The following is a 10403-nucleotide window of genomic DNA, read 5'->3' as shown; positions in this document are numbered from 1 at the left end:
ATGCCAACTCAGTGCCTCGCTCTTTGCTACTGTGTCAAACTCTTGTCGTCCAACTGCAAAACACTGGGACACAACAAGTTTCCGCGTACCCATTGCACTGATCGCACTACGAAACGCTCCCCAAACTTGGCAATCACCCATGCAGATGACTTTTCCGACTTTACACGACGCTCACGCTAGTGACAGCCTTATTTATAGTTGGACGTCGCGCCAAAGCGAATGAGCACATTTCGCCTACGGCTTAGGCCGCTCTTCTAGTGTGGCTGCTCTGTGTCTGCAGGCAGCGAGGGGCTGCAAGCTTTCTGTGTTCGCACCTATATCACCTGTGCTTCCTTGTCAGAGACAGACTATCGCAAAACATACAACTCACTCCATGAATTGATTGCTACGGCATCTGTTATCAGCAGTCACAACCAGCAACACCAGTAGCAGCCGACTGCACGCAAAGAATGGGAACGTGCAGTAGGATTTACGTGAAATCGGCGCAATTGTGGATGCTAATCGTTCGCCTGTATCTGCCTACACACCTCTGCCGGTTGGGAATTATTCCACTTGCATGGCAAGGTGCGCATGTAGGTGTGTTAAAAATTCTGGAGGCGCTGGGTATCGATCCCAGTACCTCTCACACGCTAAGCGAGCGCTCTACCATCTGAGCTACGCCCACCCCCCCGATAACTAGTAGTGCTACATACAGTCATATCAACGTCACAGACCCTTGCACTCCCATTATTCCGCAGACAAACACTACTCTCTATGTATCAGTGAGGGTGTCTTTCAGGTTTCGTGCATTCTGTATCGAATCGTAGTTGGCCACAATGAAAGTGGCACGCATAACGTCGAAAATAGAGTTCAGACTCCGCTCTGAGTAAGACGAACGTGTTGTCCACCTCTAGACTTCAATGACGTTAAGCCGTGATACCTAAGACAGATCTGCACTCGATGACACCACGATAACAGCCGGTCCCCACACTTACACCTTGCTCTCCTTATGACAGTATACATCATATCAGTCTGTGACGCTGGTTTTGCAACTTCTAGCGTTCGTTTATGTTCGCCGCGACCAACACTTACCATGCACTGACCACAAAACATGGAGGAGCCGGAGCTTGAACCCGAGACCGTTCACACGCTAAGCGAACGATCTGCCAACTGAGCTACAGCTACACACACGACCAAGCCTGGCTATTCTCCATTCTTTGCGACTCTGATGTGCACGGACACGATGGTTGGTTGGTTTGTAGCGGCGAAGGTACCAGAATACAAAGGCGCGGACACGTTCATATACACAAGAGTTCCAAGTAGTTTCGATGCTCTGGTATTACGAATGCAAATTCCGTCTGTTTTGAACTTCTTAAATTGAAAGGGCGGTCACAAATTGGTCCATTTCACTCCTTGTCCACAATCACACAGCACCTGAGGTAACAAGCACATCTCGAGCCCCATTGTGCTCTCCATTGTTCATGCCAACTCAGTGCCTCGCTCTTTGCTACTATGTCAAACTCTTTTCGTCCAACTGCAAAACACTGGGACACAACAAGTTTCCGCGTCCCCTTTGCACTGATCGTACTACGAAACGCTCCCCAAACTTGGCAATCACCCATGCAGATGACTTTTCCGACATTACACGACGCTCACGCAACGCTCACGCTAGTGACAGCCTTATTTATAGTTCGACGTCGCGCCAAAGTGAATGAGCACATTTCGCCTACGGCTTAGGCTGCTCTTCTAGTGCGGCTGCTCTGTGTCTGCAGGCAGCGAGGGGCTGCAAGCTTCCTGTGTTCGCAACTATATCACCTGTGCTTCCTTGTCAGAGACAGACTATCGCAAAACATACAACTCACTCCATGAATTGATTGCTACGGCATCTGTTATCAGCAGTCACAACCAGCAACACCAGTAGCAGCCGACTGCACGCAAAGAATGGGAACGTGCAGTGGGATTTACGTGAAATCGGCGCAATTGTGGATGCTAATCGTTCGCTTGTATATGCCTACACACCTCTGCCGGTTGGGAATTATTCCACTTGCATGGCAAGGTGCGCATGTAGGTGTGTTAAAAATTCTGGAGGCGCTGGGTATCGATCCCAGTACCTCTCGCACACTAAGCGAGCGCTCTACCATCTGAGCTACGCCCACCCCCTCCCCCGATAACTAGTAGTGCTACATACAGTCATATCAACGTCACAGACCCTTGCACTCCAATTATTCCGCAGACAAACACTACTCTCTATGTATCAGTGAGGGTGTCTTTCAGGTTTCGTGCATTCTGTATCGAATCGTAGTTGGCCACAATGAAAGTGGCACGCATAACGTCGAAAATAGAGTTCAGACACCGCTCTGAGTAAGACGAACGTGTTGTCCACCTCTAGACTTCAATGACGTTAAGCCGTGATACCTAAGACAGATCTGCACTCGATGACACCACGATAACAGCCGGTCCCCACACTTACACCTTGCTCTCCTTATGACAGTATACATCATATCAGTCTGTGACGCTGGTTTTGCAACTTCTTGCGTGCGTTTATGTTCGCCGCGACCAACACTTACCATGCACTGACCACAAAACATGGAGGAGCCGGAGCTTGAACCCGAGACCGTTCACACGCTAAGCGAACGATCTGCCAACTGAGCTACAGCTACACACACGACCAAGCCTGGCTATTCTCCATTCTTTGCGACTCTGATGTGCACGGACACGATGGTTCGTTGGTTTGTAGCGGCGAAGGTACCAGAATACAAAGGCGCGGACACGTTCATATACACAAGAGTTCCAAGTAGTTTCGATGCTCTGGTATTACGAATGCAAATTCCGTCTGTTTTGAACGTCTCAAATTGAAAGGGCGGTCACAAATTGGTCCATTTCACTCCTTGTCCACAATCACACAGCACCTGAGGTAACAAGCACATCTCGAGCCCCATTGTGCTCTCCATTGTTCATGCCAACTCAGTGCCTCGCTCTTTGCTACTGTGTAAAACTCTTGTCGTCCAACTGCAAAACACTGGGAAACAACAAGTTTCCGCGTCCCCATTGCACTGATCGCACTACGCAACGCTCCCCAAACTTGGCAATCACCCATGCAGATGACTTTTCCGACTTTACACGACGCTCACGCTAGTGACAGCCTTATTTATAGTTCGACGTCGCGCCAAAGCGAATGAGCACATTTCGCCTACGGCTTAGGCCGCTCTTCTAGTGTGGCTGCTCTGTGTCTGCAGGCAGCGAGGGGCTGCAAGCTTCCTGTGTTCGCACCTATATCACCTGTGCTTCCTTGTCAGAGACAGACTATCGCAAAACATACAACTCACTCCATGAATTGATTGCTACGGCATCTGTTATCAGCAGTCACAACCAGCAACACCAGTAGCAGCCGACTGCACGCAAAGAATGGGAACGTGCAGTAGGATTTACGTGAAATCGGCGCAATTGTGGATGCTAATCGTTCGCCTGTATCTGCCTACACACCTCTGCCGGTTGGGAATTATTCCACTTGCATGGCAAGGTGCGCATGTAGGTGTGTTAAAAATTCTGGAGGCGCTGGGTATCGATCCCAGTACCTCTCACACGCTAAGCGAGCGCTCTACCATCTGAGCTACGCCCACCCCCCCGATAACTAGTACTGCTACATACAGTCATATCAACGTCACAGACCCTTGCACTCCCATTATTCCGCAGACAAACACTACTCTCTATGTATCAGTGAGGGTGTCTTTCAGGTTTCGTGCATTCTGTATCGAATCGTAGTTGGCCACAATGAAAGTGGCACGCATAACGTCGAAAATAGAGTTCAGACTCCGCTCTGAGTAAGACGAACGTGTTGTCCACCTCTAGACTTCAATGACGTTAAGCCGTGATACCTAAGACAGATCTGCACTCGATGACACCACGATAACAGCCGGTCCCCACACTTACACCTTGCTCTCCTTATGACAGTATACATCATATCAGTCTGTGACGCTGGTTTTGCAACTTCTTGCGTGCGTTTATGTTCGCCGCGACCAACACTTACCATGCACTGACCACAAAACATGGAGGAGCCGGAGCTTGAACCCGGGACCGTTCACACGCTAAGCGAACGATCTGCCAACTGAGCTACAGCTACACACACGACCAAGCCTGGCTATTCTCCATTCTTTGCGACTCTGATGTGCACGGACACGATGGTTGGTTGGTTTGTAGCGGCGAAGGTACCAGAATACAAAGGCGCGGACACGTTCATATACACAAGAGTTCCAAGTAGTTTCGATGCTCTGGTATTACGAATGCAAATTCCGTCTGTTTTGAACGTCTTAAATTGAAAGGGCGGTCACAAATTGGTCCATTTCACTCGTTGTCCACAATCACACAGCACCTGAGGTAACAAGCACATCTCGAGCCCCATTGTGCTCTCCATTGTTCATGCCAACTCAGTGCCTCGCTCTTTGCTACTGTGTCAAACTCTTGTCGTCCAACTGCAAAACACTGGGACACAACAAGTTTCCGCGTCCCCTTTGCACTGATCGTACTACGAAACGCTCCCCAAACTTGGCAATCACCCATGCAGATGACTTTTCCGACTTTACACGACGCTCACGCAACGCTCACGCTAGTGACAGCCTTATTTATAGTTCGACGTCGCGCCAAAGTGAATGAGCACATTTCGCCTACGGCTTAGGCCGCTCTTCTAGTGCGGCTGCTCTGTGTCTGCAGGCAGCGAGGGGCTGCAAGCTTCCTGTGTTCGCAACTATATCACCTGTGCTTCCTTGTCAGAGACAGACTATCGCAAAACATACAACTCACTCCATGAATTGATTGCTACGGCATCTGTTATCAGCAGTCACAACCAGCAACACCAGTTGCAGCCGACTGCACGCAAAGAATGGGAACGTGCAGTGGGATTTACGTGAAATCGGCGCAATTGTGGATGCTAATCGTTCGCTTGTATTTGCCTACACACCTCTGCCGGTTGGGAATTATTCCACTTCATGGCAAGGTGCGCATGTAGGTGTGTTAAAAATTCTGGAGGCGCTGGGTATCGATCCCAGTACCTCTCGCACGCTAAGCGAGCGCTCTACCATCTGAGCTACGCCCACCCCCCCGATAACTAGTAGTGCTACATACAGTCATATCAACGTCACAGACCCTTGCACTCCCATTATTCCGCAGACAAACACTACTCTCTATGTATCAGTGAGGGTGTCTTTCAGGTTTCGTGCATTCTGTATCGAATCGTAGTTGGCCACAATGAAAGTGGCACGCATAACGTCGAAAATAGAGTTCAGACACCGCTCTGAGTAAGACGAACGTGTTGTCCACCTCTAGACTTCAATGACGTTAAGCCGTGATACCTAAGACAGATCTGCACTCGATGACACCACGATAACAGCCGGTCCCCACACTTACACCTTGCTCTCCTTATGACAGTATACATCATATCAGTCTGTGACGCTGGTTTTGCAACTTCTTGCGTGCGTTTATGTTCGCCGCGACCAACACTTACCATGCACTGACCACAAAACATGGAGGAGCCGGAGCTTGAACCCGAGACCGTTCACACGCTAAGCGAACGATCTGCCAACTGAGCTACAGCTACACACACGACCAAGCCTGGCTATTCTCCATTCTTTGCGACTCTGATGTGCACGGACACGATGGTTGGTTGGTTTGTAGCGGCGAAGGTACCAGAATACAAAGGCGCGGACACGTTCATATACACAAGAGTTCCAACTAGTTTCGATGCTCTGGTATTACGAATGCAAATTCCGTCTGTTTTGAACGTCTTAAATTGAAAGGGCGGTCACAAATTGGTCCATTTCACTCGTTGTCCACAATCACACAGCACCTGAGGTAACAAGCACATCTCGAGCCCCATTGTGCTCTCCATTGTTCATGCCAACTCAGTGACTCGCTCTTTGCTACTGTGTCAAACTCTTGTCGTCCAACTGCAAAACACTGGGACACAGCAAGTTTCCGCGTCCCCTTTGCACTGATCGTACTACGAAACGCTCCCCAAACTTGGCAATCACCCATGCAGATGACTTCTCCGACTTTATACGACGCTCACGCTAGTGACAGCCTTATTTATAGTTCGACGTCGCGCCAAAGTGAATGAGCACATTTCGCCTACGTCTTAGGCCGCTCTTCTAGTGCGGCTGCTCTGTGTCTGCAGGCAGCGAGGGGCTGCAAGCTTCCTGTGTTCGCAACTATATCACCTGTGCTTCCTTGTCAGAGACAGACTATCGCAAAACATACACCTCACTCCATGAATTGATTGCTACGGCATCTGTTATCAGCAGTCACAACCAGCAACACCAGTTGTAGCCGACTGCACGCAAAGAATGGGAACGTGCAGTGGGATTTACGTGAAATCGGCGCAATTGTGGATGCTAATCGTTCGCTTGTATCTGCCTACACACCTCTGCCGGTTGGGAATTATTCCACTTGCATGGCAAGGTGCGCATGTAGGTGTGTTAAAAATTCTGGAGGCGCTGGGTATCGATCCCAGTACCTCTCGCACGCTAAGCGAGCGCTCTACCATCTGAGCTACGCCCACCCCCCCGATAACTAGTAGTGCTACATACAGTCATATCAACGTCACAGACCCTTGCACTCCCATTATTCCGCAGACAAACACTACTCTCTATGTATCAGTGAGGGTGTCTTTCAGGTTTCTGTATCGAATCGTAGTTGGCCACAATGAAAGTGGCACGCATAACGTCGAAAATAGAGTTCAGACACCGCTCTGAGTAAGACGAACGTGTTGTCCACCTCTAGACTTCAATGACGTTAAGCCGTGATACCTAAGACAGATCTGCACTCGATGACACCACGATAACAGCCGGTCCCCACACTTACATCTTGCTCTCCTTATGACAGTATACATCATATCAGTCTGTGACGCTGGTTTTGCAACTTCTTGCGTGCTTTTATGTTCGCCGCGACCAACACTTACCATGCACTGACCACAAAATATGGAGAAGCCGGGGCTTGAACCCGAGACCGTTCACACGCTAAGCGAACGATCTGCCAACTGAGCTACAGCTACACACACGACCAAGCCTGGCTATTCTCCATTCTTTGCGACTCTGATGTGCACGGACACGATGGTTGGTTGGTTTGTAGCGGCGAAGGTACCAGAATACAAAGGCGCGGACACGTTCATATACACAAGAGTTCCAAGTAGTTTCGATGCTCTGGTATTACGAATGCAAATTCCGTCTGTTTTGAACGTCTTAAATTGAAAGGGCGGTCACAAATTGGTCCATTTCACTCGTTGTCCACAATCACACAGCACCTGAGGTAACAAGCACATCTCGAGCCCCATTGTGCTCTCCATTGTTCATGCCAACTCAGTGCCTCGCTCTTTGCTACTGTGTCAAACTCTTGTCGTCCAACTGCAAAACACTGGGACACAACAAGTTTCCGCGTCCCCTTTGCACTGATCGTACTACGAAACGCTCCCCAAACTTGGCAATCACCCATGCAGATGACTTTTCCGACTTTACACGACGCTCACGCTAGTGACAGCCTTATTTATAGTTCGACGTCGCGCCAAAGTGAATGAGCACATTTCGCCTACGGCTTAGGCCGCTCTTCTAGTGCGGCTGCTCTGTGTCTGCAGGCAGCGAGGGGCTGCAAGCTTCCTGTGTTCGCAACTATATCACCTGTGCTTCCTTGTCAGAGACAGACTATCGCAAAACATACAACTCACTCCATGAATTGATTGCTACGGCATCTGTTATCAGCAGTCACAACCAGCAACACCAGTTGCAGCCGACTGCACGCAAAGAATGGGAACGTGCAGTGGGATTTACGTGAAATCGGCGCAATTGTGGATGCTAATCGTTCGCTTGTATTTGCCTACACACCTCTGACGGTTGGGAATTATTCCACTTCATGGCAAGGTGCGCATGTAGGTGTGTTAAAAATTCTGGAGGCGCTGGGTATCGATCCCAGTACCTCTCGCACGCTAAGCGAGCGCTCTACCATCTGAGCTACGCCCACCCCCCCGATAACTAGTAGTGCTACATACAGTCATATCAACGTCACAGACCCTTGCACTCCCATTATTCCGCAGACAAACACTACTCTCTATGTATCAGTGAGGGTGTCTTTCAGGTTTCGTGCATTCTGTATCGAATCGTAGTTGGCCACAATGAAAGTGGCACGCATAACGTCGAAAATAGAGTTCAGACACCGCTCTGAGTAAGACGAACGTGTTGTCCACCTCTAGACTTCAATGACGTTAAGCCGTGATACCTAAGACAGATCTGCACTCGATGACACCACGATAACAGCCGGTCCCCACACTTACACCTTGCTCTCCTTATGACAGTATACATCATATCAGTCTGTGACGCTGGTTTTGCAACTTCTTGCGTGCGTTTATGTTCGCCGCGACCAACACTTACCATGCACTGACCACAAAACATGGAGGAGCCGGAGCTTGAACCCGAGACCGTTCACACGCTAAGCGAACGATCTGCCAACTGAGCTACAGCTACACACACGACCAAGCCTGGCTATTCTCCATTCTTTGCGACTCTGATGTGCACGGACACGATGGTTGGTTGGTTTGTAGCGGCGAAGGTACCAGAATACAAAGGCGCGGACACGTTCATATACACAAGAGTTCCAACTAGTTTCGATGCTCTGGTATTACGAATGCAAATTCCGTCTGTTTTGAACGTCTTAAATTGAAAGGGCGGTCACAAATTGGTCCATTTCACTCGTTGTCCACAATCACACAGCACCTGAGGTAACAAGCACATCTCGAGCCCCATTGTGCTCTCCATTGTTCATGCCAACTCAGTGACTCGCTCTTTGCTACTGTGTCAAACTCTTGTCGTCCAACTGCAAAACACTGGGACACAACAAGTTTCCGCGTCCCCTTTGCACTGATCGTACTACGAAACGCTCCCCAAACTTGGCAATCACCCATGCAGATGACTTCTCCGACTTTATACGACGCTCACGCTAGTGACAGCCTTATTTATAGTTCGACGTCGCGCCAAAGTGAATGAGCACATTTCGCCTACGTCTTAGGCCGCTCTTCTAGTGCGGCTGCTCTGTGTCTGCAGGCAGCGAGGGGCTGCAAGCTTCCTGTGTTCGCAACTATATCACCTGTGCTTCCTTGTCAGAGACAGACTATCGCAAAACATACACCTCACTCCATGAATTGATTGCTACGGCATCTGTTATCAGCAGTCACAACCAGCAACACCAGTTGTAGCCGACTGCACGCAAAGAATGGGAACGTGCAGTGGGATTTACGTGAAATCGGCGCAATTGTGGATGCTAATCGTTCGCTTGTATCTGCCTACACACCTCTGCCGGTTGGGAATTATTCCACTTGCATGGCAAGGTGCGCATGTAGGTGTGTTAAAAATTCTGGAGGCGCTGGGTATCGATCCCAGTACCTCTCGCACGCTAAGCGAGCGCTCTACCATCTGAGCTACGCCCACCCCCCCGATAACTAGTAGTGCTACATACAGTCATATCAACGTCACAGACCCTTGCACTCCCATTATTCCGCAGACAAACACTACTCTCTATGTATCAGTGAGGGTGTCTTTCAGGTTTCTGTATCGAATCGTAGTTGGCCACAATGAAAGTGGCACGCATAACGTCGAAAATAGAGTTCAGACACCGCTCTGAGTAAGACGAACGTGTTGTCCACCTCTAGACTTCAATGACGTTAAGCCGTGATACCTAAGACAGATCTGCACTCGATGACACCACGATAACAGCCGGTCCCCACACTTACATCTTGCTCTCCTTATGACAGTATACATCATATCAGTCTGTGACGCTGGTTTTGCAACTTCTTGCGTGCTTTTATGTTCGCCGCGACCAACACTTACCATGCACTGACCACAAAATATGGAGAAGCCGGGGCTTGAACCCGAGACCGTTCACACGCTAAGCGAACGATCTGCCAACTGAGCTACAGCTACACACACGACCAAGCCTGGCTATTCTCCATTCTTTGCGACTCTGATGTGCACGGACACGATGGTTGGTTGGTTTGTAGCGACGAAGGTACCAGAATACAAAGGCGCGGACACGTTCATATACACAAGAGTTCCAAGTAGTTTCGATGCTCTGGTATTACGAATGCAAATTCCGTCTGTTTTGAACGTCTTAAATTGAAAGGGCAGTCACAAATTGGTCCATTTCACTCCTTGTCGACAATCACACAACACCTGAGGTAACAAGCACATCTCGAGCCCCATTGTGCTCTCCATTGTTCATGCCAACTCAGTGCCTCGCTCTTTGCTACTGCGTAAAACTCTTGTCGTCCAACTGCAAAACACTGGGACACAATAAGTTTCCGCGTCCCCTTTGCACTGATCGTACTACGAAACGCTCCCCAAACTTGGCAATCACCCATGCAGATGACTTTTCCGACTTTACACGACGCTCAC

At 49.4% G+C, this 10403-nt stretch overlaps 5 non-coding genes across 5 annotated transcripts; all 5 read right to left on the bottom strand.

Moving 5' to 3' along the window:
- Positions 1 to 2062: 2062 nt before the first annotated feature.
- Positions 2063 to 2136, bottom strand: Trnat-agu (transfer RNA threonine (anticodon AGU)). Its single transcript has one exon. It is a non-coding gene; the product is annotated as a tRNA-Thr (tRNA).
- Positions 2137 to 4996: 2860 nt separating this feature from the next.
- Trnaa-agc (transfer RNA alanine (anticodon AGC)) lies at positions 4997 to 5070 on the bottom strand. Its single transcript has one exon. It is a non-coding gene; the product is annotated as a tRNA-Ala (tRNA).
- Positions 5071 to 6456: 1386 nt separating this feature from the next.
- Positions 6457 to 6530, bottom strand: Trnaa-agc (transfer RNA alanine (anticodon AGC)). The gene has a single exon. It is a non-coding gene; the product is annotated as a tRNA-Ala (tRNA).
- Positions 6531 to 7907: 1377 nt separating this feature from the next.
- Positions 7908 to 7981, bottom strand: Trnaa-agc (transfer RNA alanine (anticodon AGC)). The gene has a single exon. It is a non-coding gene; the product is annotated as a tRNA-Ala (tRNA).
- Positions 7982 to 9367: 1386 nt separating this feature from the next.
- Positions 9368 to 9441, bottom strand: Trnaa-agc (transfer RNA alanine (anticodon AGC)). Its single transcript has one exon. It is a non-coding gene; the product is annotated as a tRNA-Ala (tRNA).
- Positions 9442 to 10403: the final 962 nt, after the last annotated feature.

Source organism: Schistocerca gregaria, chromosome 3, assembly GCF_023897955.1.
Source record: "Schistocerca gregaria isolate iqSchGreg1 chromosome 3, iqSchGreg1.2, whole genome shotgun sequence".
NCBI lineage: Eukaryota > Metazoa > Arthropoda > Insecta > Orthoptera > Acrididae > Schistocerca > Schistocerca gregaria.
Note: the sequence above shows the minus strand (reverse complement) of the source record. Positions and strands in the feature narration are given on the sequence as shown.